Raw genomic sequence first — 18,586 nt, forward strand, 5'->3', positions numbered from 1 at the left:
AACGCTAGCACATAATAGACGCAACGCTAGCACATAATAGACGCAACGCTAGCACATAATAGACGCAACGCTAGCACATAATAGACGCAACGCTAGCACATAATAGACGCAACGCTAGCACATAATAGACGCAACGCTAGCACATAATAGACGCAACGCTAGCACATAATAGACGCAACGCTAGCACATAATAGACGCAACGCTAGCACATAATAGACGCAACGCTAGCACATAATAGACGCAACGCTAGCACATAATAGACGCAACGCTAGCACATAATAGACGCAACGCTAGCGAGTTGACCAATGACAAGCGACAGTTCGAATAATCCATCACTTGTGATGATTGGTCAAATCCTTTGTTAGAATTATGGACGAATATAAATTAAATGTCACAAAGACTCCGGTCGTTTAAAACTGGTTATGCCTGGTTCCCACTAATTCGTCCATAATTCTGACTAATAAGACTTTTGGAAATATCACCAGTTATAACACTTGTTTTGTTTATTATTAAGCCCTGTTTCTACACTGTCAAAAAGTTTGATGTTCCTAAACAATATGGTATTGATGCCCCAAGCATGGTAATTATATGCCCAAATATGGTAGTGATACATTATCATATGGGCAATTATATGCTATCTACACTGTCAAAAAGTGTGATGTTCCTAAAAAATATGGTAGTGATGTCCCCAAACATGGTAATTATATAGGTATATATATATATTATATAGGTAGTGATACATTATCATATGAGCATCACATTTTTTGGTCACATACAATTTGATAGTGTAGCATTAAACTATGTCGCGTAAGTACAACAAAAAATATACATAATAAAATCGATAACCTTTTCAAAGTAGTACGTACATAAATATTTTATTACATTTAAATTAAAAATTAAAGATTATTATTTCTGAAAAAAATCTGGGTAACATAGTAACATTTTAATTCTTCTATACTTTACTTTAATTCATTAGCAATAAACCAATAATACAACCTCGCATTTCGTCTACAGACAAAACAATAATCCGATTCTAGTTTTGTACATACATTTAAATTTCATAATGTTCTTGCGATATAACTGAATGAGGACCATTATTCTGTTTCTATATTTTGTACGTTACGTATTATTCTGTATCATAGACGATTATTGGGAACTTCGTCTTCATCCGAGCCATTGCATTTTAATTCTTTTCTTTTCAAAATTAGAGGTTTCGCCATCTTAAGGTTAAAGTTGACCAGAAGAGATGACCATCACCACCACCATGATGTTGAACCAGAGCTATGAGACAACGACCGACGATGATGATGTAAAGAGGCTAATAGATGCATCAGAAACACTTCTGTAGGTATGGTTTAGTATTTCCTAAAAATACATTGAGGTAGATAGATTTAAGCAGAATAATAACAAATAAATTTGGGAATATTAGGGAAGGTTAACATTCTGGATTAAAAACAAATGTCTCTTAAACTGACCTGTACTCGTACTTTCTTCTTCAGTGGTTCACGTAGTCACTGATACTTTCTTCTTATCTTGTATGCAGCTGTGTATCACTAGTAGGCCTCAACTTTCATCTTCAGTACTTGGGTTACCATGATTGGCCATCTCACAACCTAAAGATTTCAAACAAAAATCTACAAATACTACAATTTGAGCAAAATGACCCACTTTTTTTCTAAACAATACATCTTTAATGGTCTTCTCTACTAATACAGTACAACTAATCCTGATGAATGAATGACAACCATTACTTTAGACGGTAAATATATCAAAAGGCCCAAAAAGACACCTGTACAATCGACGGATACTGATAAAACTACAGTATGCAAAGTTAAAGGTTTGAGAGGCAAATGCGATGAATGGTGGAATAGAGTTTTTTTTTTCAATTCAGAAGAAGCGCAGTTGAAATGCCTCACTCCGGATCTAAGGAGAGAAGTCTCCTCAGACCTAAAGTGGAGGCGATGACTGGTGGGATAGAGTGTTTTTCAATTCAGTCAACGCAAAGAAAGAACCCGACAAAAGATTTATACAAATGAATTTAATGCCATCCTTTTGTTTGTGGGGATATTTTACGTTGAGGACGCATGTTACCGGTTGCGAGAATATATTCACAAAATATCCTTACAATCAAAATATTACATGTATTTGGCCAAATTTATCAAGCTTATGATAGTTACTTTGTCATGCGTTATTTGTATTCTAGATGTTTTAACTAATAGTGGTAAGAATATGTCCACTAAAGTTATAGGTACCACTATTCTTTTCATTGACTCTCGCTAAAGCCATCTGTAAAAATGACAAACTATACCACAAAGACCTTTGGTATGAAAGAGTTGAATTAAAGGTTAATTTCTTCTTCTTCTTTGGGAAATTATGCTTAAAAGTAAAACGGTCTATAAGGTAAAGGGTTTTACCTTTAACTATCATTGATAAAATGGTGCGTGGGGTTTTTCAATGGAAAAATTAACACTTAGCGCAATATGGGAGCAGCTTAGGAAGCCTTATTTCCAAGGCAATGAAGCCGATCAGCTAATGTTGAGAGCCGTTGTCAATCGTGGTGTTTGCGGTATTGATGAACTTAAACGGGTATTGCCGGATTATCAAATGAGTGTAATTTCCAAAAACAATCTCCACTGCTTGATATTTAGTGGCGAGTACCAAGAAAAGCAAATTTATTTATACCATCATGACAAACATTTTGATGTTATTGTTTTATTATAACTTTTCTAGGGTTCGCTATTTATGTAATCTTTATTTTCAATGTTATATTGTCAAGTTCACCCACAATAATGTAAATTTACCCATGAACTCGGTTGTTCCAGCTAGTAATCCTACTACTTCGGTTTACTGTGATGATTGTAGACGTTCTTTTAAGAATCAGAAATGCTTTGCTAATCCCGAGTATAAGAAGAAAAAAGGCTTTCTAGGCTTTGATAATTAAAAAAAACACAAAATCCAAGAAGAAAGTTTGTAGAGTGTGTAATCGTTTCATTCAAAAGGGTCACGATTGCACAAAACATTTTTATGTAAGATATGTCCTATGTTAGTAGATAGTAATCATCTGTGCAACATGACGAAAATTAGGTTTCAGGATAAAAAAAAAGATTTTAACAATGATAATGCCAGAAAAAATGCGGTTGAGAGACAGGTAGGAGAGGAGAGGTTGCACCACCAGGAAGCATAGATGTTGCAGCATCAGGAGGTGCTAACATACATGACATCAGTCTGGAAAGAATAAAAAAGGCTTTAGCCTTTCTAGGTTTTGATATTATAAAAAACAACAGAAAATCCAAATAATACGATTACTGACATCAACGATCCGAGAAAGCACCAATTATCTTCCTGCTACGATATAGAAACTGACCCACCTTGCTCAAAAGGCATAACGAACAAAAATAATGCCAGAAAAAATGCGATGGAAAATTTTCTTCGATTTTGAGTGTACACAAGACACCAGTGAAAACATTCCAAACCCCTGTATTCTACAGAAATGGTGTTTAGATTGTATCACCGGTGATGTAGCTTGCGATGACTGCTATGTTTGTGGGAAAAAAAACAAAACATTTTACGTTGAGGACGCATGTATTTGGCCATGATAGTTAGTTAGCCGAATTCAATGGCTGTTTTTCCACCAGCAGATTACCTAACTACAGAGAATCATTCTTTCGCCAGCATGCAGTGGTCAAGTTACGAGTCAAAACGACGAGGTATCCATATTCATCATTCCCGTCATGGTAAGGAGAAATGTTTTGGTAGTTATAAAGTTGATGGTGCTTATCGTTTGAGCCAAACTTTATTTTTTAATTTATGGGATGTTTATACCATGTTTTTACTAAGTGCATCCGCCCACGGAAAAAATCTGTTCACTGGTCTAAGCATGGCCGATTCGTATCTGCAAACCCAGAGAAAGAGAAGCTTTATTGGAGGTAGAACCAATGCCGCTAAATTGTTTAAGTTAAAGTTGAGGAGCAGATTAGCTGTGTTGACTTTACCAGCCTATATCCATTCTGCAACAAATATGGAACATATCCAATTGGACATCCTTAAATAATATCTTCCAAAGATATGTCTACTGATATTCGTGAGTATCTTGGTCTTGTTCAATGCGCAGTTAGTCCTCCAAAGAATATGATTCATCCTGTTCTGTATATAAAAGTGGACAATTATTTTTTCTTTATGTCGAACATAATATGATTGATAACCTGTATCAGGAATCATGCCAACACGATGAAAATGAAAGATGCTTGACAGGGACTTGGGTATCAATGGAGCTGCTGAGGTTGGCTATGTACTTATGAATGTTATTGTTGCCTGGAATTTTAAGCAGAAGAGCGAGTACCTCAGATGATCCTTATCCCGGAGTATATTATTACTTTTCTTAAATTAAAGCAGGAAGCTTCTGGATGACCTGAATGGTGTGTAAAGATAAATACATTAAAGACTACGAAACCAACGAAAACATTTAACTAAATAAGGACTATTGCCTACAATGCATAATCTACGATCCTTGGCCAAACTGATGCTAATTCCTTCTGGGAAAAATTTGGACAGAGGGAAAATTTGTCAGGGACTTTATATACTGTACCTTCGACCCAAACGATATATATGATAAGGTTTCAGACACAAGAGTTATTGTACACGATGTTAACTTTATAAATGATGATCTAGCAGAACTGAAGTTTGAAGATGAGCAACAATTTATAAAGATCAACAAGAAAGTCAATGCTGTTATTGCAAGAGCGTGTCCTGTACAAAAACACCGATTCTTGTGCCTACTTTAAAACCCGGGAAATGGAAACCACCACTTGACTACTATTTAGGTGAGTTAACAAATGAGATTAGCCCAAACAATGGAAACTATATTGTTTCTGCAGAGGGGTTTTCAATGGAAAAATTAACACTGAAGTTATTTTTTCAGCTATTTCTAGTTTTACAATCTCATATGAACATTTTAGTAGGTGATGAATTAGTGTTTAATATTATACATATGCCTATGCGTTGTGGGAAATATAAACCTGGCATTGATTTAATTCACCTAGATGTCAGATCCTTAATTAGAACCAAAGAGGATAATGAAAATATATTCTGTGCAAGGGCTTTGGTTGTCGGTGTTTCACAAATTGACTATAAAGTTGTAAAATAGCGCAATATGGGAGCAGCTTAGGAAGCCTTATTTCCAAGACAATGAAGTCGATCAGCTAATGTTGAGAGCCGGTGTCAATCGTGGTGTTTGCGGTATTGATGAACTTAAAGGGGTATTGCCGGATTATCAAATGAGAGCGATTTCCAAAGACAATCTCCACTGCTTGATATTTAGTGGCGAGTACCAAGAAAAGCAAATTTATTTATACCATCATGACAAACATTTTGATGTTATTGTTTTATTATAACTTTCTAGGGTTCGCTATTTATGTAATCTTTATTTTCAATGTTATATTGTCAAGTTCACCCACAATAATGTAAATTTACCCATGAACTCGGTTGTTCCAGCTAGTAATCCTACTACTTCGGTTTACTGTGATGATTGTAGACGTTCTTTTAAGAATCAGAAATGCTTTGCTAATCCCGAGGTTTACTGTGATGATTGTAGACGTTCTTTTAAGAATCAGAAATGCTTTGCTAATCCCGAGTATAAGAAGAAAAAAGGCTTTTTACTTCCTAGGCTTTGATATTATAAAAAAACACAAAATCCAAGAAGAAAGTTTGTAGAGTGTGTAATCGTTTCATTCAAAAGGGTCACGATTGCACAAAACATTTTTATGTAAGATATGCCCTATGTTAGTAGATAGTAATCATTTGTGCAACATGAAGAAAATTAGGTTTCAGGATAAAAAAAAAGATTTTAACAATGATAATGCCAGAAAAAATGCGGCTGAGAGACAGGTAGGAGAGGAGAGGTTGCACCATCAGGAAGCATAGATGTTGCAGCATCAGGAGGTGCTAACATACATGACATCAGTCCGGAAAGAATAAAAAAGGCTTTAGACTTCCTAGATTTTGATATTATAATTACTGATTACGATTACTGACATCAACGATCCGAGAAAGCACCAATTATCTTCCTGCTACGATATAGAAACTGACCCACCTTGCTCAAAAGGCATAAGAACGAACAAAAATAATGCCAGAAAAAATGTGATGGAAAATTTTCTTCGATTTTGAGACACCAGTGAAAACATTCCAAATCCCTGTTCTACAGAAATGGAATAGATTGTATCACCGGTGATGTAGCTTGCGATGACCGCTATGTTTGTGGGGAAAAAAAACAAAACATTTTACATTGAGGACGCATGTATTTGGCCATGATAGTTAGTTAGCCGAATTCAATGGCTGTTTTTCCACCAGCAGATTACCTAACTACAGAGAATCATTCTTTCGCCAGCATGCAGTGGTCAAGTTACGAGTCAAAACGACGAGGTATCCATATTCATCATTCCCGTCATGGTAAGGAGAAATGTTTTGGTAGTTATAAAGTTGATGGTGCTTATCGTTTGAGCCAAACTTTATTTTTTAATTTATGGGATGTTTATACCATGTTTTTACTAAGTGCATCCGCTCACGGAAAAAATCCGTTCACTGGTCTAAGCATGGCCGATTCGTATCTGCAAACCCAGAGAAAGAGAAGCTTTATTGGAGGTAGAACCAATGCCGCTAAATTGTTTAAGTTAAAGTTGAGGAGCAGATTAGCTATGTTGACTTTACCAGCCTATATCCATTCTGCAACAAATATGGAACATATCCAATTGGACATCCTGAAATAATATCTTCCAAAGACATGTCTACTGATATTCGTGAGTATCTTGGTCTTGTTCAATGCACAGTTAGTCCTCCAAAGAATATGCTTCATCCTGTTCTGTATATAAAAGTGGACAATTATTTTTTCTTTATGTCGAACATCTATAGATGTATTACCTGTGGACATTGACACTAATATTGAGGTTCAACTGGCTGAAATCCATGTATCTGGAGGGAGTATTCTGCTTGGCTGTGTTTATAGACCCCCGAGTTCATCAAGAGAATGGTTAACCAATTTTCAAGAACTCTCAGACAATATACTCTCCATCATGCACAAATATACTGCTGTGATCATCGCTGGTGATTTCAATTATGACTTTAGTTCGAACTCGAACTGTAATATTGAGTCATCTCTTAATCTTGTTCAACTTGTAAATTTTCCTACCAGATATGCAAATAATGGATCACATTCTATGTTAGACCTTGTGTTCTGTAATAATAATGACATTATTCATAATGTCACAGGTGAACCTGGAATTAGTACAAGTGATCATATAGGTATCTTCTTTGACTTAGCTGGACGGTTGGTCTGTCCTAAACAAGTTCCTAGATATTTTTATCAATATAAAAAGGTTAATCATGATGATTTTTTCCAAACTCTTAATTCAGTCCCGTGGGATCTCTGCTTTACGCAGCTTAACTTAGATTCCACTTGGGCTTGTTTTAAAGACCTTTTTCTAGCCGCAATTGATGATTGCATACCCAAAGCTAAAAGCAAACCTCGCAGAAAATCAATCTGGATAACAACTGAAATTATTAAAATGTCTCGTAAAAAGAGACGCCTTTATCGAGATGCAAAGAAACATCCGAATAACATGTATAAGTGGGAAAAATACAGAAAATTTAGTAACGCATTGCGTGAAACTACGAGAAAGTCTCATTATGATTACCTCCATAATCTTAGTTTAGGCTGTAAATCTAATCCTAAACGATTTTGGTCATATGTTAAGAAAAAACGAAAATGTGCAACAGAAAAAAAGTATACTTTAAACGGCAATATCATAGACTCAGATTTAAATGCTACTAAAGCATTTTCGACATATTTTCATTCTAATTTTACTGAAGATAATGATGATTTCAATGTAACAAACGAAACATCTTATTGTAATCACAGTGAAATTGTCTTACCTTTAACTAGTATTGTCATCAATAGGGATCAAATTTTCCGTGCCCTTTTATCTTTAGATACTAATAAATCCCCTGGGCCCGACGGGATTACCCCTATGATGTTGAGTATGGCTGCACCTGTTATATCCCCAATTTTGCTCAAAATTTTTCAAATGTCCCTTGACCAAGGCATTGTGGTGAAGGAATGGAAATTGGCCAATGTTGTACCAATTTTTAAATCTGGTAGTAGAAATGATATAAGTAATTATAGACCAATATCACTTTGTTCAGTTGTTGGCAAAGTTCTAGAACGTATAGTGGCTGATAATTTTTTATTTCATCTTCAATGTAATGCGTTTGTTAGTCCTGTACAGCACGGGTTCTATCCTGGAAGATCTTGTGTTACCCAAGCTTCATCCATATACCACGAATGGTCCAAAATATTAGATGGTACGAACCCACCAGTCGTCGATGCTATATTCCTTGATTGGGAAAAAGCATTTGACCGTGTGAGTCACCCTAAACTATTACGTAAGCTCCACAATTTTGGTCTATGTGGTCCAATTTTGAAATGGATGGGCTCATTTCTTACTGATCGTTGCCAACAGATTGTCCTTAATGGACTGATATCTGACCGTACACCTGTTGTTTCAGGTGTACCTCAAGGGTCGGTACTTGGCCCATTACTTTTCAACTCGTTCGTTTTTGACCTCCCTATGTCGATCACCTCTCAAATTAGACAATATGCCGACGATACGGTGGTGTTTAGGCCAATTAGATGTGAATATGATGCGATATTACTTCAAAAAGATCTAGATAACATCGATGAATGGTGTCAAAATAACATGATGAGACTTAATGCTAAAAAATGCAAAGTTCTCCATATTACTCGCAAACGTAATCCCATTCATGCTCGTTATCATATTCACACTAATGACCTTCAAGCAGTTACCTCCTACAAATATCTTGGTATTCACTTTGAAAGCAATCTCTCTTGGTCAACGCATGTGTCCGCAATTACCACAAAATCTCTCCAAATTGTCGGATTCATAAAGCGTTTTGTGATATTTAACGACCCTGTAATTTTGATGAGGCTTTTTAACGGTTTATGTAGGCCCATACCTGAGTATGCTGCCCCTGTTTGGGTGCCTCATCAAAAACAACATATTACTAGCATAAATAAACCTCTTCGAAGGATCACAAAATTGTGTGCTAAGGGCGATTACGAGCAACGGCTCGAACATTTAAATTTGCCATCTATGGACCAGAGAGTGTGTTTTCTCAGTATACTTTTTATTATGAAATGTTTGTATGGTCGAATTGATCTTAATATTCACGATTTTGTTGATTTTAATCCAAGGTATTCCGAATCAGTTATTTTTAAACACAAATATGCCAGAACCAATTCTTTTAAATATTCATTGTACACTAATTTTCCCCGTGTATGGCAAGAGATTCCTAATTATATTAGAGAACATTCTTTATTTAGTTTTAACACATTTGTGACAGCTCTCCGGTCTTATGTCAGGCAACTTTAAACTTTTTATCTTTTTTTTTATCTTTAAACAATCATTCTTATCTGTACATAATATTTATATATATATATTTTTTAGATTCAATTTTAATGATTGTTCAACTTGATGCCTCGCAGTTTTAAAATTTTTATATCTTTGTTTTTTTTATGGTTTACTTATATGTTCAAGTGCAGTATATGGAGAGCCGTCTCGATAGTGCTTTGCACTCATGGCAATCCTCAGGGTGCTGCACCGCTGTCTTGTTGTTATGTATTTTTGTGCCTGAAAATTGAATAAATAAAAATAAATAAACATATGATTGACAATCTGTATCATGAATCATGCCAACACGATGAAAATGAAAGATGCTTGACAGGGACTTGGGTATCAACGGAGTTGGAGAAAGCTGCTGAGGTTGGAATTTTAAGCAGAAGAGCGAGTACCTCAGATGATACTTCTCCCGGAGTATATTATTACTTTTCTTAAATTAAAGCAGGAAGCTTCTGGATGACCTGAATGGTGTGTAAAGATAAATACATTAAAGACTACGAAACCAACGAAAACATTTAACTAAATAAGGACTACGATCCTTGGCCTTGGTTTCAGACACAAGAGTTATTGTACACGATGTTAACTTTATAAATGATGATCTAGCGTAAATAAGTTTGAAGATGACCAACAATTTATAAAGATCAACAAGAAAGTACAGTAAATGTAGTTATTGCGGCATTAACCACTGCTACAGCAAGGCTAAGGTACTTTTATCTTGAAATATCAAAATTCTAAATGGATTAATTAATGGTGCGTGGGGCTGGTCCCCGAAAGTAAACTAGCTTGCTAGTAGATTCTAATCACTTAGGTTATGTGAAGTTCCAGGGTAAAAGAATAAGATTTCCAAGACTGATTTTTACTAAAGGATATTTGTTTTCTTCGAATGTGGGACTACGCAGTATTCCAGTGTACTGTATTCAAGTTGGATAACATTAGGCGTGTGGTTATAAGCTTGGAATTGTTATTAAGGAATTGGATTTGGAATATATACAGCATAATAAAGAAGAAAAAAAAGAAAATACTGTACTGATTCTTACATTGGCATTATTAAGAATTTCAGTTTCAAACCTTATTTATTTGATTATATTCTTATTTATAATGACTAAAAATACTGTACATTGAAATTTCCGAAATGTAATATTAATAATGATTTTAATAGTGTGAAAGGTAAAATGGCAATGCATCAAGATTTATGTATAGTTTTTGTAAATAGTCATTTAACGTCAAATCTCAACGTTCGCAGTATATACAAGATGACGGCGTTTCCCCATGTTCAGCAATCTTGTAGATCTCCCTTTATATTAGTCTCCAATCCAGTTGTTCCATTGCAAACATAAATATATTACAGTGTTCAATCTTCAGATGTCTGTACTGTACGTACACTATCTATATTTGAATACAGGCAAAGTCGGTAGCCTTTCTCCAAGCAATCAATATTGTTCTTCATCAAACGTGCAATTTCATATTAATATCGTTGTTCCAGATACGGTTAATTGTAATGTAATACGGTCCTAATAATCTTTTAATAAATATGGTCAAATGTTTTTATCATGTATGTACTTGCTTCTGTTTGCACATTCTCCAAATACTGTATGTACTTTTATTAAATTGTGCAAAAATTAAGTATTCCGTATGTTTACTCCATTTAACACTTACGGTAGATTATTAAATCATTACATCCAAACTTTTTATTTTTTTAACAGATTCTTTACAAACTTCCATTGCAAATTTTTGCAATTTCGGCATCTATTCAATTCAAGAAATATACAGTACAGAAATCTATCTTGTTGTTCAGTTTTTTATGTAGCTTTTAGTGATGCGCAAGATATCCATCCTTTAGCAATTGATTTTGTTAAATATTCTGTATTGTTAAACTTGTGACGTTCAAGATGTCTAATATGCAATACATTAATTTGTTCAAATTTTCTTCAAGGTTTGTCCAACTACTAATAAATCGTTGCAGTGTTTGTGTTCATATCGGACTTTTGATCGTGTGTAAGGCCACTTCTTTTGGCACTACCTTATACGCCAAATTTTCTCTACATGTTCTTATTCATTTATTATGTATTGTCTTAATTCCTGATGAGGATCCAAATAAAGATTGAATCATGGCTGTTTTATACTACCGGTATGATGTGTAAATTCTATTAAAGGCGCTTTCTATACTAACTCGTTCAATATGCATTGGATAAACACTATAATTAGGATTTTTGAACATGTTACCAATACTTTTATTTCAGAATTACTTTTTTTCCATTTTCAATGCAGATTATGTTCTAGTTATCAATGGTTTCATAAGGTTTGAAACTATCCATTGCATATGCCTAAATATATAGTACAAGTATGACGGACAACGACATTGGATAAAGAGATACAGATGGCATATTTTACATGGTATATTTTGGAGGGTGTATTATTTTTACATTGAAGAACTGTATTAAAATGTTTAAAAAAACGGTGTTAAAGCAAAAGGCGTGTTGCGTGAAAGAATCTCTTATTTACACCACACACAACGTATCAGGCGTGGTTGGTGTGAGTAGTTATTAGAGATTGGACTGTTATTGAAAGTTCTATGACGAAAATGTGGGTTGGGAAAGAGAGTGAATACAAAGAGTGAACCACTTTCTGGGTGAACTATGACATTTACTTGGTAGGAATCAGCTGGAGAATAAAATTACTGCACACATTTAACTGAAGAAATAATAATTCCATTGATATTGACATTATTACAACAAGATATGAAGAAATCAAATTGTGATCTTAAGAAATTTGACAATAATGAAACGAGAATCTTAGGCTTGATGATAACTATCATTGATTGGACATAATGGTGATGGGACCACCACCTGGTGGTGATTAATGCTGAAGAAAGTGATATAGATTAGGCATAGGATGACGATGGAAATCAGCAACTATCATTGATTGGACATAATGGTGATGGGACCACCACCTGGTGGTGATTTATGCTGAAGAAAGTGATATAGATTAGGCATAGGACGACGATGGAAACCAACAACTATCCAACTATACTATTGTATACAATTTGTGTTTGTAGGAAACACAGCTGCTGAAACTAAATCTATTCACCATAAAACTATTGAATACAATATAATACAGACCGAAAGCATTTCGTTATGCGTATGTACACATTTTATTTGGATTTACTGTAAATTTGTCAATAATTTTATAATTGTAGTAACATCATCAAGATGTGTCACTTTGAAATATTCAAACTTAAGACTGGTAAACTTTATATAAACCATAATGTAAAAATTAAAGAGTATGGGGTCGATAAATGAGCATTTTAATGTAGAATAGAAACTTGCAATTCTATAGGGAAAGAGAGTTTTAAAACATCTTCTATTCATCTACTTCTATTTTAAAAGGCTACAGAAAATAGGATCCCTGCAGTATTGTATATAAACAATGTAAATGTTTCTGAATAAATGTGGTAGTAGTAAATATAATGGCATACTTACCCTACACTATTTATTCTATGACATCATAGTTGCCATGTGGTTGCAGTCCGGCGTAAAATACATCTGGCTACCATTCACATTTTCCTTGTGTTCCTCTTCATGTTGAAAGCAGAAGTACAATGAATCGAAACATCGTTACGCTCGGTTTTATACTGAATTGCACGCATCTCACCTAAAGAAAAGTCATTGTTAATCATATGCATATTTAACCAGGCTAAGGGTGTGGTCGCTTTACTTGAATTTAACACGTCCATTCAGAGAGGATAGCGTAAATACTCAATTCAGGCAAGACCCAGGGAGAAAAACATGTATAAAAATATCTTGTATCTTCTTTAGTTTCAATTACCATATTGTTATTCAAGCATTTTAAAGAGCTGTGCATGACATCATAGACAAACGATATTGGAAAAATACATTACAATACAAAAACAAGTAGTTCAGAATATGTTTTAATTTAATCGAAACAAATGGTCGTAGACAATGTGTGTAATGGCACATCACGCCGCACCGTAAGCTACAGTTAGGCGTCACTTTTGATGTCGAAAAAAAATAGTTAATTATATATAATCGATGGCAATTACAACGCCAATCCTAACACTAATAATATAGCTGTTATTATGATTAATGTAAAACTTACCAACATTTTCAACAACCAAAATAACAGCATTTAACAGCTACTGTACATAGGATGTCCGCATAACCCAAAAATGTACTACGAAATGAGAAAAGAACAACCCATCGTCTGCCAATATGGCGAAGCACCTGTCTCACTGAAGGAATATGCAAATTCGCAAATTCCTCAGATTTTGGCTTAAAGCCTGTTTTCCTGTCGACGTTAGTCGACGCTATCGTTAACAATAATCGGCGATCTTCTACGTAAACATTGAAATGTTAACGATTTACAGGAAAAGGTACTCGCTATCGTTATCATTTCAACTTGATCGTTTTCAGACGATCGTCGTTGAACTGTTAACGATCAACGATGATAACGTCGACAGGAAAACAGGCTTTAGGTGCAGATATTACATACCGCAATGAATCATATTTTTTGACTATGATGAAATCTTTAAACATTTTTTAAATGATGCACAGTCAAAGTATATACTTTCAACTTTAATATATGAGCATTTTAAAGAAGATGGTTAATGTTAAGTTTGTTATTTCGGTCCAAGAAAATGCCATAGTTTGTTTGATTGTCGAAAAAAAATTAACATGCAATCAATAGCGTAATCAACCTTTTTTCTCTTGATTTCATAATAATAATCATACCTTGATACATACACTTAAGTGTTATTATTGGTGAAAACGGCCACCCTTAAAAAATCCCCCTCTTACCTTGGATCCGCATTTCTGTGAACATGAATTTTCTTGGTTGATAATCTAACTGTCGGGATGAATGATAAATAGGCCTAATTAGTTGGCATTTTATTAACGCGCGTTAAATTTAATTTCAAAATAACTATGTTTACTTTTACATTATCATTATAGTTTTTCTTTAAGCTTTGAAGATTTATTTATAATTTTTTTTTTAGTTTTAAAATAAATGTAAATTAACATAAAAAACAGAAACATTATTAACATCATAACTTTATGGAGAACAAAAGCGAAATAATAATTTACATATATCGCTAAAATAGCTCCCAAATAAAAACACTGTCACAAATTCCATTATGAACATCATTTTTAAATTAATATGACTTGACACAAAAACGATTATTTTTATATTTCAAAAAACAAAGTAATCCTAGCCTTTTCTTGTTTTCACAGTGCTTTCAGACATTTCATGTTTGTTTTTTTTTTGTAGTTTTTTTTAGCTTTCCAAATTTAATACACTTCTCTAATAAACCAATTTGATTATTCATTCTACTAATTTAGTCAATAAGCCGGAGGGGCAGGACAGGGCACATTTAATAGCCAAATGTGATAAAACCAAGAATAACACGGCATACGAATTCGTGGAACGTAACACAGCAATAAAAAGTATCCAATGTTCAGAAAAATGAAGCCGAGGCTATGAATATTCGATTTAATTGTAGATGGTGAAAGTAAGGCTTATCTTTAGGTTGCCTTGAGGCCTTTCCTTTTTTCACCACCAAGAGTGTCGTTCAGTTTAAAGAAGTACCATGATACACAATTAAACAATAAGTTGATAAATGTCATGGGCATTGCTTGTAGAAATAAACAAAAAATCAAATAAAAACCATTTAAATTCATGTAATTAGTGTTATAAAAATAACATATTTATTTGCTTAACAAATTTCTGATAACTATACATTTTAATGATTAGTAGAAAAATAATTAATTTAAAGGTACATTGTGATATTTCGTAAAAATTATTAATGAATTGAAATTATTATTAGATTGATTGCATTTTTTTTTAAATATTGTAATTTCTTTATGGGACAGCTGAGTGAATTACAAAGTGTTGATCTCTTGATGCCAAGGATATCATTAATGGCAGGGCGGCGGTCTGGATCACGATGATCTATTTCAAGAAGAGGTTTCATATCTAAAAAAGCACCCATGTCGACGAAAATTATACCAAGACTGTCCGATTTAAATGATGGTGGTGAATTCGGAAAATTAAGCTCCGGGGCATATTCTCTATTAGATAACATGGCACATTCGCTTTGTGCAGCAGGAGTGTTGTTCAGCTCAAACATGTCGAATGAAGAATTCACGTGACAGACAGCACCAAAATCAATAATTTTTGCACACCATCTGTCACATTATGGTGGATAAGAACGTTCCTAATAGCTAGATCATTGTGGATGATTCCGTGCGCTTGCATTATTCCAACTCCCTCTCTGCTATATCTACCGCTATGTGGATACCTTCTATGAGACTCAGTTGTGGGTCTTGGGATTTGATGGCTCTAGATAGAGTCACAGACTGGAGACGTTCTGGAATTCCTACATACTCGATGACGATCTTCTTTCTTGATTCAAATAAACCTTTCAAATAAATGGTGGGAATAATCTGCTTCGAGTGTGACTAAAAACTCATACCTCGGTTGCTTCGATTTGTCCCTTGGGGCCATGCAGGATTTTACAGCAACAGGAGGGCCATCTAATGAATTGAGTCGATATAAAGAGACTTCGCCGTACAAACTTTTTCCAAGCGTCACCTGAGGAATAAAAACAATGAGGTTACTTTTGTAATAAATACACAAATTGCTTTGCCATTCTCCACCGAATGAAGCACTCGACGAAGTGGTGTAACCGTCATAATCATCCGTAACTATCAACAACAGCCAAGTCTGCGTGTTCGATTGCAGCAGTTTGTAAGGTGATGAATAAGAATGTGATCCAACTGGGACATACATCATTTTGAAAGCTAATGACGTAATGATGGCGTCTGGCGGAATATGATTGGCACAAAGCTCGTGCAGTGTCACTATCTTCACCTATGGGAGGCATTACAGCAGTTCGCCTGCTCATACTGAGAATAACGAGATGAATCAAACCACACAGAGCTTGGTAAATATGGTATATCAACCAGTATGCAGATGCTGGTGTTTCATTTAATGTTGTCACACTTTGGTTCCCAACACCATTGCTGTCAGCAAATAGCATCCAAATTCTGGTAAGCATCATTACACAGATTAATCGGGCTTGTTCACTTTCAAAGATGATATGCACTGAAGACTGCAAATGATTAAAAAATAAGCTTATAACCAGCTTGTTGTTGTAGTAGATGGCCGGTTGTGTATGATGGACGAGTGGTATCGGGTCTGGATGGCAGGAACAACGATCGATAACATAATTCATAGCATGGAGGTTCATAGTATTGGCTTCCAAAGTCAAGTGATGGTTGATCTAATAAATAAAGTGCCTATAAAAAGAAAGAACAGAAATGTTTATAGCAAGATAATTAAGCTAGTTAGTTCATTAACTGATTTTTTGAAAGAGAAGTTTCACTTAAAGTTTACTTCACTTGTTCATGCTTTGGTCTTGGTGCTATCAGTATCGATGGCGACAATCTAGCTTTTAGTAGGGAATTATCCGTATTTTCCAACGGTGTCGTATTCATGTGATGTAATAAGAGATTCAAATAAAACCGTAACGAGGCTGTTATTTTTTCAAAGAAATAAATATTAGTATGTATCGGTATCAAATACATGTTTTATAATGTTAATATTATAATGCCACATGCAGGTACGTACCTTGTGTGACCTGGTATCTAAACTGAAGCAACCATAGTGGAATGGTTCGGTACTGATGACACGTTCAGGTTATCTTCGTAGCCATTTTGCAATGATGCTGTTGATAGACACGTTAGTCATCTGGTGGGATTCAATCGCACAATGTGTTTTCATGACAGCTCTTGCATGGACTGAACCAACATTCTTTACCACAGAGTTGGCAAACTGACCTTTAACAAGGTTAAATGAGTGATGGAACCGAGTTGATTGCGTCAATGTTGAAACTCTTTCTAATGGTGTTTGTGCAGCAATGTCGGGTTCTGAATTGGAAGTTACTTGAACACGTAGTCCATTCTAACATTATGGACTTTTTTGATAAACACCATACTCTCACCGATTAACAACACGGATTTAGAAGCAAGCATTCGTGCGAAACGCAACTTATTCAAACTATACATGATCTCACCTTTGCACAAAATAGCAAACACCAGACCGATGTTGTTGTGATGGACTTCTCAAAGGCGTTTGATGTAGTACCACATCAGCGTTTACGTCTTAAATTATCACATTATGGGATCTGCGGCAAACTTAATCATTGGATTTCTACATTTCTTACAAACCGATCACAGCGAGTAATTGTAGGCGGCGAGCACTCCAAATGGGCCAATGTTTTGTCTGGAGTACCACAAGGGACGGTCTTAGGCCCGCTCTTATTCTTCGTCTATATAAACGACCTACCAAATGGAATAAACTGTACCACCCGTTTATTCGCGGACGACTGCGTCTTGTATAACACAATTAAAACCAAAATTTAAAATTATTACAGCAAGATCTCGACACTCTGTCAATATGGCAGATAAAATGGCAGATGTCATTCAATGTAAACAAATGCTATCTCCTCAGAATTGCGGCATCAAAAAACCCAATCACCGAACAATACAGACTTGGAAATTCGATCTTGCAAGAGACTCACACCCACACCTATTTAGGTGTTGACATTGCTCACAATCTGAAATGGAACATACACATTAACAGAATAGTTAGCACAGCCAATAAAACTCTCGGTTTTGTTCGCCGAAACCTAAGTTTCTGTAATAAGGACACTAAAGCAACTGCATACACTGCACTGGTAAGGCCAACATTGGAATATTGTTCTGGGGTTTGGGACCCCTTCACCACTGAACTCATACAAAAAATTGGTAAAATTCAACAGCGAGCAGCCAGAATGGTCCATAACAACTATGACTGGCAACAGAGTGTAACAGAACTAATGAAAGATCTGAATTGGGAACCACTTTCCTTAAGGCGAAAAACATCACGTCTTGTTACTTTACATAAAGCCATGGGGGGCCATCTGGCTCTGCCACTCCATTCTTATCTGGCGCCGGCTCAAAGGCAAACCCATCGATCTTCAACCAGCAAATCATTATCCAACACCAAACACGCACTGATACTTACAAGTTCTCATATGTGACGAGAACAACTAGGGACTGGAA

The 18,586-nt window shown here is 35.1% G+C and overlaps 1 long non-coding RNA gene across 2 annotated transcripts; it reads right to left on the reverse strand.

Moving 5' to 3' along the window:
* Positions 1-859: 859 nt before the first annotated feature.
* LOC144841944 (uncharacterized) lies at positions 860-13,700 on the reverse strand. 2 transcript variants are annotated; one of them, XR_013612062.1, is made up of 4 exons: positions 13,584-13,700; positions 12,947-13,118; positions 1,476-1,613; positions 860-1,365 (listed from the first exon to the last, which is right to left on the reverse strand). It is a non-coding gene; the product is annotated as an uncharacterized LOC144841944 (long non-coding RNA). The 2 variants fall into 2 exon arrangements; XR_013612066.1 differs by having other exon boundaries at positions 13,588-13,651.
* Between the last annotated feature and the right edge of the window lie 4,886 nt (positions 13,701-18,586).

This window comes from Antedon bifida, chromosome 1 (genome assembly GCF_963402885.1).
Source record: "Antedon bifida chromosome 1, ecAntBifi1.1, whole genome shotgun sequence".
In the NCBI taxonomy this organism is placed as follows: Eukaryota; Metazoa; Echinodermata; class Crinoidea; order Comatulida; family Antedonidae; genus Antedon; species Antedon bifida.